Consider the following 16,938-nt stretch of genomic DNA (forward strand, 5'->3'; position numbering starts at 1 on the left):
GGGCAAATCATTTAGCCCCCTGAAGCCTCACTTTCCTAAAATACAAAATGTAAGGTCGGTGGATGGAGGGATGGTCACGTAGGAACTCAGACCCGCCCACTTTGGCTAGGACCACCCACAATCAAGCCCACCAAAGGAAGCTTCCCAGGAACCATTTGGAAAGAAGTGATCGTCTGCCAGCCAGTGAAATTTCACCACGTCATAGTTGCTCCACTTCCCTAGAGGGACCCTTTAAATATCTCCCACGCGGTTTAATCTGTGCAACTTCCCTAGCCTCTATCTTTCTTTCCTCAGGGCCAGAGAACCTTGCTGGGTGGGATGTGCGCTCTGTACTCAATAAAGTCGTTTATTATTCCATGATTTGCGGCTCTGGCCATTTTTTCCTTCTTGGCGGGGAAAAATACCTTACAATTTTGGTGCCGAAAACCCGGAAGGAGTTAGAAGTCTGCAAGGACTGCTCCTTTCTTCTCCCCTCCAAGAAAGAACCAGGAGAAAGTACCAGGATCTCCGATCTCCAACCCACTTCGGCACATGGTGCGGTAAGTCCCCTGCCTCCGCTTTCCTCTCAGTTCTTTCCGAGACTCCCTGTCTGAAACCATAGCTACGTCAGGGAAATCTTTTCCGTCCATCCATCCGAGTGAGTGTGTGCTTGTGGAGACCTCCCCAAGCACATCCACTTTCATCCGTGGCTGGAACTTGAGTTTTTAGGACGCTAATGCTCAGGTCTGACCACTCTGAGAACTGAGGGGAGCTGTGAGGGCATAGGAATTTCCCTCCCTAAGGAAGAAGAAACTGTTCTTCTCTGCTGTGGCCAGGCCACAGAACCCACTCAATTAGCCTCCTGAAGGGACTTTCGGTGTTAACACCCTCACCAATTTAACTATCGCCAAAAAAGTTGGGAACTGATTGGAGATCTCTTACATTCACGGCCTCTAATTATTTGCGCAACCGTCCTTAATCTCTGTGCTGCCTGTTCCACCGCATAGGCCTTTTTCTGGCCGGAGAAACCTCACCTGAAACCTCTATTCCTAATCTTTCCTTCTCCGCGGACTCCAAACTCTCTCTCCCCTCCCTTCGCAAAAACCTGTTTCTTATTCGCCATCTATTACCTTCTCTTTCTCCTCCCCTGCTGGCCAGGGGCCCCTCCCTTCACTGTGTTCTCTAGTTCCGCCTCCGTCAGGCCTTTCTCAGCCTGCCATTGGCTCTTATACCAGTTTTCAGGACGTCCAACGCCAATTTTCTTACAGGAAGTTCCTGCCCTGTCCTGCCTTTGGCTCCAGCGTTTTTCCTGCAGGATCTGGGTGCCGGGCTCCGCACGAGCCCCCCCTCTTCTTATTCCCAAACCCCCAAACCCCTATTCGGAACCTGTGAACACGGCATTTAAAGTTTTTAACGGTCCCAACTAGTAAAAACAGGCCTGTTCGCCAGGCCCCCATGCAGCAGAAGATAACGCTCCAAACCCCAACTCTTGTGGAAACCCTAAGACCAGCAGAGCCACCAGCAGCTTGCTTTAAGTGTGGCAAGCAGGACCACTGGCCCCGGCAGGGCCCCTGCTGGTGGCTGCCCACTGAGCCCTGCCCTGACTGCAAGCAGCCCAGTCACTGGCGGAGTGATTGCCCCTTTGGGCAACAGGTTTTTTCCTCAGTGCCTCTACATGGAGGACAAGCCGCCCAAATGGAAGGCCAATCCAGCCAGGTGGGTGCATCACTCAAACTCCTAGGACACGGCCTGGACTCAGAGAACCCAGGGTTCTGCAACAAGTGGGTAAGTCAGTCCATCTCATTTCTTGTGGACCTGGGGGCTGCCTTCTCTGTTTTTGCCTTCATACTCTGAACCTCTAGTTCCCTCACAGGTTTCGGTTATGGGAATGGATGGGACCCTCTTCCTTTCCCCTATTTACGCCACTCCTGACATGCAGTTTTGCCTCAAGCTTGCCTCCTTATAGGACCTCTGGCAGTCGGAACCACTGGACTCCATCCATCTCCAGCTCACCAAAAGGCTGGACCCTGCAAAATCCCCTATTACTCCTCTCTTTTTTTTAAATCCTTACGGGACCGCATCTGCGAAGTTTCTCCAGTCACAGCCACACAGATGTTCCTCTTAACAGCCCTCAAAGCCACCACCTTCTGATATCCCCCTCCCCACGACACCCCTATTCAGCAGGAAGTAGCCAGACGAATAAACGGCGCCCTTTTTCTATTTAACACAAAAGGTCAGAATGTAAGGTCTGTGGATGGAGGGATGGTCACGTAGGAACTCAGACCCGCCCACTTTGGCTAGGACCGCCCACAATCAAGCCCGCCAAAGGAAGCTTCCCAGGGACCATTTGGAAAGAAGTGATCGTCTGCCAGCCAGTGAAATTTCACCTCATCATAGTAGCTACACTTCCCTAGAGGGACCCTTAAATATCTCCCACGCGGTTTAATCCATGCAACTTCTCTGGCCTCCATTTTTCCTCGGGGCCAGGGAATCTTGCTGGGCGGGGTGTGCACTCTGTACTCAATAAAGCCGTTTAGTTATTCCACACTTTGTGGCTCCAGCCCTCTTCCTTCCTTCTCGGCGGGGTAAAATACCTTACACAAAATCTTACAGGTAAGAAGCCAGACAACCTGGGACTGACTCCTAGCTCAGCCAGTCACAGCTTTGATCAACTTTCTTACCCTCTTTATATATTCATGTAAAGCCAGTAGCCATGGCTAGCATCATAGCCGCCTAGCCCATGCAGGTTTGAATTTGATTCGGACAGATGGTAATGAAACAACAGAGCCAAGAACTGGTGGGCCATTAGCTTTAATCCTAGCTTGCACCTGGCGGGCAAGAAATACACACAGTGGGAAAACACTTCCTTTCCATTCAGGGCTTCCAAAGCCACTGTCTTGTCCGAGTTTCCTAGAATCAAAGGTTTCTACCTCACCAGGCTTATTCACCTCTGGTCCCCATCTCCTTCTCTCTGCACAAACTCTGCACGAACTGGCTTCTCCTTCAGCACTCCACCATCTTGGCTGCTTCTCCTCTCCAATACTAATTTCAGCAACCAAGAGAGAGAGCCCCTGGTCTCCCTTATTTTATAGTGTAGAGATTAAAGCCTTTAAGCCAGTATACAAATAAGGAAGTCTCTGATACAAAGCCACTTATCTGAAGCATAAATGGAATTCCTCATAAGTGCACCACTCACTCCACATCATGCAACAATCAAGGGTGTGGGGAAAAGCTCAGTTTCGAGAAGATCTTATTATTAAAAGGATGGGAAAGGCTTAGTCTTAAAACTAAGCCTTAGGCTATAATGACTTTGCCTGCTTACAGCCTGTCCCCCACAGCCAATGCAAACTATAAGTGAGCAAACATATACATCATATTTGCCAACTTATTTGACCCACAGCTTAATTATTAGAATAATAAATCTCCTTCTGTGGGAATATAATTTTTCATAAGTTATTCAATTTCTCATTTAACCTAATGGAAGAGTCTAATTTTATAGCTATTGAGTGAAGAGGTTGGTGGTTTATTCCACAGCACTGGGAAAGTTAAGGGCAGCAGTAGAATTAGAACTCAATTTTCCTTAAAATGGACTTGGGCCCTGGCCGGTTGGCTCAGTGGTAGAGCGTCGGCCTGGCGTGCAGAGGTCCCGGGTTCAATTCCCGGCCAGGGCACATAGGAGAAGTGCCCATCTGCTTCTCCACCCCTCCTCCTCTCCTTCCTCTCTGTCTCTCTCTTCCCCTCCCGGAGCCGAGGCTCCATTGGAGCAAAGATGGCCCGGGCGCTGGGGATGGCTCCTTGGCCTCTGCCCCAGGTGCTAGAGTGGCTCTGGTCATGACAGAGCGATGCCCCGGAGGGGCAGAGCATCGCCCCCTGGTGGGCATGCCAGGTGGATCCCGGTCGGGTGCATGCGGGAGACTGTCTGACTGTCTCTCCCCATTCCTAGCTTCAGAAAAATACAAAAAAAAAAAAAAATGGACCTGAGGGTGGAGAGAAAGCCAAAAACATGAATACATTTATATGCTAAGCCAGTCATATGAATGTTGTTATCTTTAATATCCCATCAAGAGTAATGGCTGTGGCCCTGGCTGGTTGGCTCAGTGATAAGAGCAGTGGCTGGGCATGTGGAAGTCCCAGGCTTGTTCCCAGTCAGGGCACATAGGAGAAGCAACCATCTGCTTTGTCACATCTCACCTCCCCCTTCTTTTTCTCTCTTTTCATCCTGCAGCCATGGCTCGAATGGTTCAAACAAGTTGGCCCTGGGTGCTGAGGATGGCTCCATGGTCTCGCCTCAGGTGCTAAAATAGCTCAGTTGCAGAGCAATGGATCAGTGGCCCCAGATGGGCAGAGTATCCCCTGGTAAGGGGCTTACCCAGTGGATCCTGGCTGGGGTGCATGTGGGAGTCTGTCTCTCTGACTCCCAGCCTCTCACTCAAAAAAAAAACAAAAAACAAAAGTAATGGTTGAATTATTTTCTATTATAAGTGTAGTAAGTAACTAATTAAAAAATTAGAAAATATGAAAATGTATAAGGAAGAATAGTAAACAAGAATGTTACTATCTAAACAAACATCATTCTTAGCTCTGGTAAATTTCTTTCTAGTTTATTTTCCATTGAGAAATCTTACCTACACATTTAAATATATAATTTTATATCTTGCCATTTCCCCTTAACATTATAACATAAGTATTCCATCTTTTTTCATAGTTTCCTTAACATTTATTAAATGGCTACATAATATTTTATTGAGAATGGCAGTTTATTTAACTACTCCTCTGTTAACCACTTGGGCTTCTTCCAATTTTCTGCTACCACAATAGAATTGTAGTAAACATCCTTATGAATAAAGGTTTTGTGTATCAAAACTTACTGGGCTAAAGAATAAAAGCATGCAAAGCTTGTGGCACAGACTAACTCTCTGAAAGGCTATATTCAATTTATATTCAAATTGTCATTTTAAACTTTCAGTTTATTAATTTTTAATTTATTATACCTATTTATATTAAAAAATTAAACAGGAGCATTTTTAAAATTAATATGTGATGATTGTAAACATTTTACATGATGTAGAGATAAATATGGCTGAAAATGAAATTACTCCTTAAAACTATTGCCTAGAGCAGTGTTTTTCAACCGGTGTGCCATGAGACATGGTCAGGTGTGCCGTGGGGAAATTAAACATGGGTCCCCAAACTATAGCCCGCGTGCCAGATACGGCCCGTGGAGGCTATTTATCCGGCCCGCCGCCAGCCGCCTCCATCCGAACATAAACATTCCCCTCACAATCCTTCCAGCTATCAGCGACAGGAAGAGTGGAGGCACACGGAACGCTCACTGACCAATCACCTTCTAGGATTCATCCCGACCACTAGCGATAAACCAATAGTAGGCCGCCTCTCATCCACACCCAGGAAGGTCCCCGCTCGGGCTGCTGCGCACTTGTCATTGTGTGGCCACGGCGAGTAGTTGAAGCTGCTACTCCTCCCTATGGTCCAGATTTCTAATCCTGGTCAGGACTGGAGGAAATGTTGCCACCACTAGATGAAGCCTCAGCCTCAGCTGGCTATGTCTATCCTGATGGTGTATATAGATATTTGACCTTTTTCTTTTTAAACTGATAAGAACAGATACTACACTTGATCTTAGCCAAAAGGCCGAGAAGCAATGACCTTTTTCTTTTTAAAAGAGGCCCTGTAGAGGGTGATATACAATGCATCACAATACATCACAATGTTATCTATATTGTATATGGCCTCCTGAAGGGTCATCTTCTTAAAGAGCTCAAATCTCTATATACACCATCAAAACAGACAGAACCAAGGCCCCTGCACCCAGCTGACCATGGGATTTGAACCCACAACCTCAGGGAGAACTCTAGTATTTATCAGAATCCTTACCTAGAAAGCAAACTTTTCAATCTGACAGTAGAGATGCTCTGAGGTCTGAGGACTTATGATATTACACAAGTACCCAACATTTTCTAAAATTGATTTTGTCCAGTCTCTATATAGAGAGAGTACTTTCCAAATTGATTTGAACCCACAACCTTGATGAAAGCACCGGTATCTACTAGCAGGACTGTATATATGAGGGGATACATGGGACTGTATATATGAGGGGTTACATGGGAATGTATATATGAGGGGTTACATGGGACTGTATATATGAGGTTACATAGGACTGTATATATGAGGTTACATGGGACTGTATATGAGGGGATGTTACGTGGGGCTGTATTTATAAGGGGATGTTACGTGGGACTGTATATATGAGGGGGTTATCCTTTTTTATTTAACTTTTTTTTTTAACAAATGTAGTTTATTTAAACTTTAAATAAATTCTAACAGAGTGTCATTTTGTGTCATTTTGGTAGTTGGTGTGCCCCAGGATTTTGTAAATGTAAAAAATGTGCCGCGGCTCAAAAAAGGTTGAAAATCACTGGCCTAGAGTAATTACTGCCTATAGCTTGTTGTATATTCTTCCAGATTTTTGTGTGTGTGTGTGACAGACAATGAGAAAGACAGAAAGAGGGACAGATTAGGACAGACAGACAGGAAGGGAGAGAGGTGAGAAGCATCAGTTCTTCGTTGCGGTTCCTTAGTTGTTCATTGATTGATTTCTCATATGTGCCTTGACCAGAGGCTATAGCAGAGCAAGTGACCTCTTGCTCAAGCCAGTGACCTTGGGCTCAAGCCAGAGACTATTGGGTTCAAGTCAGCAACCATTGGGTCATGTCAACGATCCCATGCTCAAGCCAGTGACCTCAGGGTTTCGAACCTGGGTCCTCTGTATCCCAGTCTGATACTCTATCCACTGAGCTATTGCCTGGTCAGGCTCTTCCAGATTTTTTGATATGCATATACTGACATTTATTGCTGTTATTGTTAGTAATAGAAACATGCATAGCATTTTATACCTTTTTTCCCATTTATTGCAGATGTTAATTATTTTGTCACATTAGCCCATGTAGATCTATTTCATTCTCTTTAATAACTATATAGTATGAACATAACATAATTTCTTTTCTTATCTCTTGATAGACATTTGGATTAGTTTCAAGTTTTCTCCTCTTAGAAACCATTCTGCAATGAGAGTTCTTGCATATATGGTTTATTTATTAATTTATTTATTTATTGACAGAGCCAGAGAGAGAGTCAGAGAGAAGAATAGATAAGGACAGACAGACAGGAAGGGAGAGAGATGAGAATCATCAATTTTTTCGTTGTGGTACTTTAGTTGTTCATTGATTGTTTTCTCATATGTGCTTTGACTATGGGGCTACAGCAGACCAAGTAACCCCTTGCTCAAGCCTGCGACCTTGGGTCCAAGCTGGTGAACTTTGCTCAAACCAGATGAACCTGTGCTCAAGCTGGTGACCTCAGGGTCTCGAACCTGGGTCCTCCACATCCCAGTCCAACGCTCTATCCACTGCACCCCTGCCTGGTCAGGCTATATGGTTTATTTTTAATGAGCATTTACTGCTGTGAAAATGTGACTTTGAAAATAGTTGTTGGCTCAATCATTCTCAGTAAGCTGAAACACACAGTATTTAAATATCATTTAAATTTAAAATTTTGAATTTAGTCATATTCATTAAAACCAGGTTAAAATCACAGTGATCTTTCTCTCTCATATAGGTATGAAGCCTTTCACTCCAGATGGGACATAAAGCTCCTTAAATTGAAATTCATTGCACAAGGGCTCTGATGGCCCTGAACAGATGGAAGAGCAACCTCATTTGGATGGTTAGGTTATGATTGTCATGGAACACCTCAGAGAGCTTCCAATGGGAGGTGGCAGAGTAAAGATCTGTTGGCAAAGGCAAGTGAAGAGGCTGTGGACTCATTATACTTGTTTCTTTGTATGTCTTTATTTGCTAGTGTCAATACGATGAGACTAAGATTCAAGCAGTGTAACATGGTCTGGCTGTTGACAAACCTTGGGACCTCAGAAATCAAGCATTTGGATACCAGTTAGCATTCAAATAGTTTCTTGTTAAAAGACCTTGGGAGGATCATTTTATTCCTCTGAGGCCCCGTTTTTACAAGTATTCCAGACAAGGCTTCTAGTAAGAGGGTATGATACTGACATTCATTCACAGATATTTATTGAGCACTGTGTGCCAAGAACTGTTCTCTGTAATAGAGATCCAGTTGTAAACACAATAGATGAGAACCTATTTTTCCCCCCAAAGGTGATATTGCTACATTTCTTGGATGGAAATAATATGATACCTGAATTTAATCAAGTGCCCCAAAATTTAACCTTTGTGAATTATATCTTAGTAATGTAAATTACACTGTGGTAAATTATTAGTCAGATCAAATAATCTCATTTGAATTTATCCACTCAACAAGATATTATTCCTTTTGCCTTATAATGTACCTTCCTTACTGAAGTTAGCACCCATCTTGTCAACACACACTATAATCCCTTCTTCCTAATCCCCCTTCCTCCCTCTCTTCCTTCCTTTTACTTGTAATAGTGCCTAGAATAAGCACCTAGGACAGTGATTGGTACAGAGTAGGTGAAAAATAAATTTTTGTTGACTAGATACCACAAATATTTATTGTTTAAGATTTAGATACTAGAAATAGCTTTGGAGTATACAGGATAAATAAAATACTATTTCTGCTTTCAAAGACCTTGCATCTAGTTAGGAGACAGGCTAGTCAACCAGAAATATGATGAATACTTTCAGAACGCGTGCCCAAGTGTGTCTGTCTCCATGTCCCTAACTAAAGCTGCCACTTCCCATTTTCCTGTTCTTTTTGCCTACCCCAGACCTTTTAATTTTTCTAAAATCAGCAGACCAGATAAGTCAAAACACCTTTATTTTGTTTCTGTTTTTGGTGAATCAGAGATTACATTTTCTATCTTTTTCAAGGGAGGCAGAACTGTGTAAATGTTTTATACTGATTTGCAAAGCTGGTATACATATTTCAGGACACAATTGAGCCTCTCTCATTAAAGCCCATTCTCCTGTTTGTATGTCACTGTTTCTAGCTGTGGAGAGAAAGCACTGTTTTAAAATAATTGTGAAGATCCTAATTCCATGGTAACCACAACAAATGGACCTTTGCTGTAATAGGTTTTGATGACCTTATTTTTATTTAGAACAATTATAATTTTTGTTATAAAAATCATTTAGTTTAATTTTATCTCTGTTTTTAAACTTTGTCCAAGTTAAAGGCTGTAGTGAGCTAGACAATTCAGAGTCAATTTATTTTTCAAACCAATAACATAATCTGTGAATCACTGTTCTTAGTCAGGTTTGATGTTATTTGTTGTAGGGTTGCTAGATATCCTAAATCTTTCTTCTCCTATTTCTGCATATTAAAAAAATCAATGAATAAGCAAAAAACTTTGTTGGTTCTTTTTTTTTTTTTTGTGATAGAGACAGAGAGAAATAGACAGACTGGAAGGGAGAGAGATGAGAAGCATCAATTCTTTATTGCAGGCACCTTAGTTTCTCAGTGATTGCTTTCTCATATGTGCCTGGACCGGGAGGCTACAGCAGACCAAGTGACCCCTTGCTCAAGCCAGCGACCTTGGGTTCAAGCTGGTGAGCCTCACTCAAACCAGATGAGCCCGTACTCAAGCTGGTGACCTCGGGGTTTTGAACCTGAGTCCACCACATTCCAGTCCAATACTCTATCCACTGTGCTGCCGCCTGGTCAAGCTGTTGGTTCTTTTTTTTACAATTATATTTAAATATACAGTAATGGATATGATAAATTTGCATTTCCAATTAGGTCACTTTTAATGTTCTACCCATAGATGGCAGCAAGCGACCACTCGACTAAATCGGCAGGCCTCTGGCTGGTCCCTGTTAGGCCAGTGAGTTGTAAAGCCACATTAAAAGGGAGAAAGTGGAATATGACAGACTGCATCTCTGGAGGAAGCTTCAGTTGTTGGAGATGAGGCTTTTCTGGTCCAAGAGGGAGAACTTAGTTCTGTTTTGATTCTTCTTCTAAAGTTTAAGAGAAGAACCCTGTAATGTTGAAGGAATGGTCAAGTCCAGGAGGAGGGAGCCTGTGGCTTGAGGAGTCCCTGGATTGCTCAGTCAGTTCCTTCTTCCTTTTGCCTCAATTCATTCAACTCCATGTGTTATAAAATCAAAGTTCCTTCTGATAACTCAGCCTTGCCTATTTGGTCCCTGTGGGTCTGGAGTCCTTCTCTCATATTTCCCAACCTCCCAGTGAATTATATTCTGGGGAAGTTCCTATCTGAGTCCTGATATGCAACAACATTATTACTGGTCCCTTGATGATGGAAAGTGAATTTGCAGATGACTTGAGAGAGAAATTTAAAGTATATATATATATATATATATATATATATATATATATATGTATAAAATAAAAGGCATATGTTATCCCTTTTATTCTGCACTTATTATTTGTCAAGCACTGTGACAAATACTTCATATATATCTCACTTAATACTCATAAGAGCTCAATAAATTAAAAAGAGAAAAAACTCATGGACATGGAAGTCAGTGTGGTGATTGCTGGGAGGAGGGTGGGAAGGAAGTGGAGGAGAGCATGGAGAGATAAACTGTGATGGACAGAGACTTGCCTTGGGCTGGTGAGCACACAATACAGTGTACAGACGATGTGTTGTAGAATTGTGCACCTAAAACCTGTATAATTTTGTTTACCAGTGTCACCTCAATAAATTTAGTAAAAGTAAAAAAAGAGCTCTATAAATTAGAGATCTGAATCTCTTTTGACCAATGAGGAAATGGCGTGAATTAACTTGTTCAAGTTTACAAATCTGGTTTAAACTGCTTTGGCTTGTTTAAGGAGGCTCCTTCTTGAGATGTGGTAAGACTTGGACCTTCCCAGTCAGTGTATACACACTACTTTCATGTATATTATAAAAGATACAAATCCATACCTCTGAAGACAGTGGGAGGACTTACACACATGAAAAAGACATTGAGGCACAGAATTTGAGAATACCTAAATTATGGTAATGGGGGCCTTCGGAAGACACTGAAATAAGAGTTTTTTTAGAAATGAAAAAGGCCTGGGTAGAAAAGGAAGCTAAAGAAGCATTGGGGGAAGTAGGTAGGGAGAAGTGAAGGAGGGTACAGGGGGATAAGTGGTGATGGATGCAGACTTGACTTGGGGTGGTGAACACACAGTACAGTGTACAGACGATGTGTTGTAGAATTGTGCACCTAAAACCCTTATAATTTTGTTATCCATTGTCACCTCAATAAATTCAATTACAAAGGAAAAAAATAAGAAGGAACCTTGTTGAACTCAAAATCTACCATCTTCCTGATTTCCCTTGATTGGGATAACACTAACAACATGGCTATTGTCTTACTTTGCAAGGGTCAGATTGTATGAACCAGATCTTTCCAAACTCTCATGGGAACCAGGGTCTGGATCTGCTGTCAGAGTATCTCTGGTGATATAAGCTCTCTGGAAGCATCAACAAAAGGTATTTTATAAAAAACCCATAGCTTACAAAGGACATGCAGAGATACTCAATATTATTAGTTAAAGTAAATGCAAATCAAAACCACAAAAAGATACCACTTCATACTCTTATGAATGATTAGAATCAAAATGTCAGAAAACAACAAATGTTGGTGAGAATGTAGAGAAATTGGAATTCTCATACCCTAGTTGGGGGAATAAAAACTGGCTCAGCTGCTTTGAAAAAACAGTCTGGTGGTTCTTTGAATGGTTAAACATAAAGTTACCAAAGGACCTAGCAATTTCATTCCTAGATTTGTATCCCAGGGAAATGAAAATGTTACGTCCACACAAAAACTTGAACACAGGCCTGACCAGGCAGTGGTGCAGCAGATAAAACATCAGACTGGGATGCAGAGGACCCAGGTTCAAAACCCCGAGGTTGCCAGCTTGAGTGTGGGCTCATCTGGTTTGAGCAAGGCTCACTAGCTTGAGCCCAAGGTTGCTGGCTTGAGCAAGGGGTCACTCAGTCTGCTGTAGCCCCCCAGTCAAGGCACACATGAGAAAGTAATCAATGAACAACTAAGGTGCCGCAGTGAAGAATTGATGCTTCTCATCTCTCTCCCTTCCTGTCTGTCTGTCCCTATCTGTCTCTCTGTCTGTCACAAAAAACCCCCACAAAAAACAAAAACAAACTTGTACACAAATGTTTATAGAATTGTTCATAATGGCCTAAATGTGGAAACAACCCAAATGTTCATTAATTGATGAGTGCATATATCCAAATAATGGAATAATATTCAGCTATAACAAGGAACAAAGTACTGATATATGTTCCAACAAAGACAAACCTTGAAAATATGCTAAGTGAAAGAAGCCAGTCACAGAAGACCACGTATAGTATGATCCATTTATATGACATGTGCAGAATAGGCAAATCTGTGGAGTCTAAAAGTAGATTTGTGGATGCCAAGAGTTGGGGGCATGGGATGTGCAGATAGGAGGGTGATAGCTAAAGAGTAAAAGGTCTTTTTGGGGAGTCACAAAATGTTCTATAATTGATTGTAGTGATAGTTGAACAGCTTTGTAAATATATGAAATTATACATTTGAAATGTGTGAATTTTATGTATGTGAATCCTATTTATTTATTTTTTTAACAGAGACAGAGAGAGAGAGTCAGAGAGAGGGATAGATAGGGACAGACAGAGAGGGCCAGAGAGAGATGAGAAGCATCAATCATCAGTTTTATGTGATGACACCTTAGTTGTTCATTGATTGCTTTCTCATATGTGCCTTGACCGTGGGCCTTCAGCAGACAGAGTAACCCCTTGCTCGAGCCAGCGACCTTGGGCCCAAGCTGGTGAACTTTTGCTCAAACCAGATGAGCCCGCGCTCAAGCTGGCGACCTCGGTGTCTTGAACCTGGGTCCTTCCGCATCCCAGTCCGATGCTCTATCCATTGCACCACTGCTTGGTCAGGCGTGAATCATATTTCAATAAAGCTGTTAAAAAAAAAGAGAAAGAATTCATGATCTGCTACAGCTACTTATGCAGAATATGTTTGCCAAGTATTGTTCTAAGCACTTTGCATGTGGTAACTCTTTTAGAGAGAGAGAAAGAGAGAGAGAAAGACAGACAGGAAGGGAGAGAGATGAGAAGCATCAACTCATAGTTGCGGCACCTTAGTTGTTCATTGATTGCTTTCCCATATGTGTCTTGATGGGAGGGGCGTCTCCAGCTGAGCCAGTGACCCCTTGCTCAAAACAGTAACCTTGGGCTTAAGCCAGCGACTTTGGGCTCAAGTCTATGATCCCACACTCAAACTGGTGAGCTCGCATTCAAGCTAGCACTTTAGGGTTTTGAACCTGGGTTTCAGCGTCCCAGGCTGACACTCTATCCACTGTACCACCACCTGATCAGGCACATGTTGTAACTCTTTTAATCTTAACATCTCACTAATTGGTACTTTAATCTTTCCTATTTTACAGTTAGGGTAGCCAAAGTGTAGACTCAGGGTGATGAAGGATCTTGCCCAAGGTTACTCAGCTTGCAAGAGGCTGCTTCAGAATCTCCTGGGTAGAACTAGAGAACCGCCAAGTCTTTTCTTGCTTGCTTGTTTGTTTGTTTGTTTAAGTGAGAGTAGCAAAGATAGAGAGACAGACTCCCTCATGTGCCCCAACCAGATCCACCTGGCAACCCCTGTCTGGGGCCAATGCTCAGACAAATTGAGCCACTGGCTGCGAGAGGAGAAGAGAGAGAGAAGGGGAAGCAGGAGGGGAAGAGAGCAGATGGTCACTTCTCCTGTGTGCCCTGACCAGGATCGAACCCGGGACATTTGTACTCTGGGCTGATGCTCTCTATCCACTGAGAAAACCAACCAGGGCCCCAAGTATCTGCTCTTAATCGTAGGCCATACTGCCTTTGAGGGAGGAAATCCTTGTGTGTGATCGCCTAGTTAAACCCTTCGTTTTATATATGAGGGAAAGAGCACACTTAGAGTGGAGCTGGCCCAGAAGCCCCATCTACCACGCCATTTCTGGGACTCTCCATTCCATCATGTCACCCAGGTGTGAAAGAGTCAGACAAGGACAGAGTCTGAACCATTGCTGTATTCAGGAAGACAGTTGTTTTTTTTTTTTAAATTTTTTTTTTATTTGTTCATTTTAGAGAGGAGAGAGAGAGACAGAGAGAGAGAGAGAGAGAGAGGAGAGACAGAGAGAAGGGGGGAGGAGCTGGAAGCATCAACTCCCATATGTGCCTTGACCAGGCAAGCCCAGGGTTTCGAACCGGCGACCTCAGCATGTTCAGGTCGACGCTTTATCCACTGCGCCACCACAGGTCAGGCCGACAATTTTTTTTTAAACTAATTATTATTCATGTTGAATCCAGGAGGAAAGATAGGTCAAAATACATAAATGGTAGTGGAGGAGAATTAAAAAGAAGAAAACGAAGGAGCAGGAAATAAATTTGGTTGGGGATTTGGGAATTTATGAGAGGTAATATGCAAGCTTATGTATGAAATAGTGCCCTTTTCATTCTCTATTATCATAAGGTTTCAAGGAAACTGAATTTGCAGAAAGATCTTGCAGTTAGAGCAATTCTTTTTAATATGAGAGACTATTAGGCATTCCATACAGTATTCCACTTATGTTTCACTGAAATATATCGAGGAAGTGGGCGGATAGCAGCAGGCAGTGGAGAAAGAGGGAAAGCAGGAACAAGCCTTGACATTCTGTTAGACAGCGACTTCAAGTCACAGAGTATCAAAGAAAGCCCTCTGCATCAGCATCTCATCAAACCCTCTATCATTGTTCCTCCATAAAGCTCTCTTTCATGCATCATTCTCTTATTTACCTAAATCAGCCATCTGTATCAGACCCCAGGCAACTTTTGTGCTCCTCTTGTCTCTTTACAATATTGGCACTCGGTTTGGCCCAAGGTTTTCTGAGGTTTTTTTTTGAGGCCATACTCATTCTGTTCCCTGGCATTTTAGTCATTCTTCTTGAATTGCTCAATTGCTGTGTTCATTCACCCTGCTGTCTCCCAAATGGCTCAATATGAAGCACAGCTTCAAAGAGCACTATGATATTTGGAGTCTCACATTTGATTTGTAACCTTGAAGCTTTCCCCAGAGGAGAATTTATAGATCCCTGGGCAATGTTAGATTGCAGCATGATCAAAGAATGTTGCGGTGAACGTGTGAATGCAGGACATGAGCCATCCATGCAAAAGTAAATAAAATAAATTTGAGGTGAGAAAGAACATTAAAAAAAGAAAGTAAGGATGCAAGGAAGCATGCTGTGAAGCCGTGATCAAAGATAAATGACAGCTGTAGTCTGGCCAACAGGAAGTGATCAAGGTTGGGTGACTCAGTTTGAATAAAAGCTCATGATCATGGGCAGATTGAGAGGAATTTTCCCACAAGTCAAGATAAGCTTTCAGGTCCAGTAATTACACATAAGCCACTATGTAATTTAATGACCAACATGAAAAGAATAAATAATGATAGCCTTTCAGCTTAATTTAAGTAAACATAGAGAAATGTTTCCAGTAACCGTGCATAATAATATCCGGGACAATAAAACAAGCAACAGCTTAAATCAGGTAGACAGTCTTGGTCTTTCAGATTCAGCCGTTCCTCATTATTTCTTTCTTTCTTTCTTTTTTTTTTTTTTTTGTATTTTTCTGAAGTTGGAAACGGGGAGGCAGTCAGATAGACTCCCGCATGCGCTGGACCGCATGGAGAAGATCCACCCGGCACGCCCCCCAGGGGGCGATGCTCTGCCCATCCGGGGCATCGCTCTGTCGTGGCCAGAGCCACTCTAGCACCTGGGGCAGAGGTCAAGGAGCCATCCCCAGCGCCGGGGCCATCTTTTGCTCCAATGGAGCCTCGGCTGCAGGAGGGGAGGAGAGAGACAGAGAGAAAGGAGAGGGGGAGGGGTGGAGAAGCAGATGGGCGCCTCTCCTGTGTGCCCTGGCCGGGAATCGAACCCAGGACTTCCGCACGCCAGGCCGATGCTCTACCACCGAGCCAACCGGCCAGGGCCTCATTATTTCTTTTGATACTAATAAGATAATATTATTATTTGTTTGGATTTGGGTTAATCTATGGGCATACCATGGAGGCATTGTGTGTTCAGTTTCATACTACTGCCAGAATGTGACTATTGCAATGCAGTAAGTGGTAATCTTTTTTGCTGGTGGAGGGTCTTGTCTTCAATTTGTAAAAAAACGTATCTGTGAAGCACAATAAGGCAAAGGGTGCTAAAATGAGGTCTGACTGTGCATGGAAAGTCCTCTATTCACTCCTGTCACTATTGATTAACTGCTTATGAAGCACCTTCTCAATATTAAACTAGATGGAGAGAAGTTTATAGCATTTGTCAAGTACAGTAGGTTGTTTGCCCAACAACCATTTTCCCTATTTCTTACTCTGAGAACCCCATTTTTTTGTTCAACTGGCAGTGTGCCCAGGTCCAGGGAATGACTTGACTGGCCTCTGCCCTCATGGTTTTTGAGTTTCCCTTTGACAAGGATTGGTCCAGAGATGAGACTCAATTCATTTCACTAAGACCTAAGCTGCTGAAGAATTCTAGGAAAAATGATCCTCTCTAATTAAAGAGAGTAGCTGGTGAGAAAAGCCTTTTGTTACATCTCATTTCTTCCTGTTTGGATGTAGTTATGTGAAGGCACAATATTTAGAGTCATGCCAGCCATTTTGTGATTATAAGAGGGACTGCTGCTGACTTTCTGGGAGAGGAAAAGAGAGCAGAGACGTAGCAGGAGCCCATCCCTGACTGATAGGAGCTGCAGAATGTCTTTTTTTTTATTTTTATTTTTATAGAGACAGAGAGAGAGTCAGAGAGAGGGATAGACAGGGACAGACAGACAGGAACAGAGAGATGAGAAGCATTAATCATTACATTAGTTTTGTGTTGCGCGTTGCAACACCTTAATTGTTCATTGATTGCTTTCTCATATGTGCCTTGACCGCGGGCCTTCAGCAGATCGAGTAACCCCTTGCT

At 43.0% G+C, this 16,938-nt stretch overlaps 1 pseudogene; it reads right to left on the reverse strand.

Annotated features, from left to right (window-relative positions):
• Positions 1 to 5,552: 5,552 nt before the first annotated feature.
• On the reverse strand, positions 5,553 to 5,643 carry LOC136401766 (U2 spliceosomal RNA; annotated as a pseudogene).
• Between the last annotated feature and the right edge of the window lie 11,295 nt (positions 5,644 to 16,938).

The sequence above is a fragment of the Saccopteryx leptura genome, chromosome 3 (assembly GCF_036850995.1).
Source record: "Saccopteryx leptura isolate mSacLep1 chromosome 3, mSacLep1_pri_phased_curated, whole genome shotgun sequence".
In the NCBI taxonomy this organism is placed as follows: domain Eukaryota; kingdom Metazoa; phylum Chordata; class Mammalia; order Chiroptera; family Emballonuridae; genus Saccopteryx; species Saccopteryx leptura.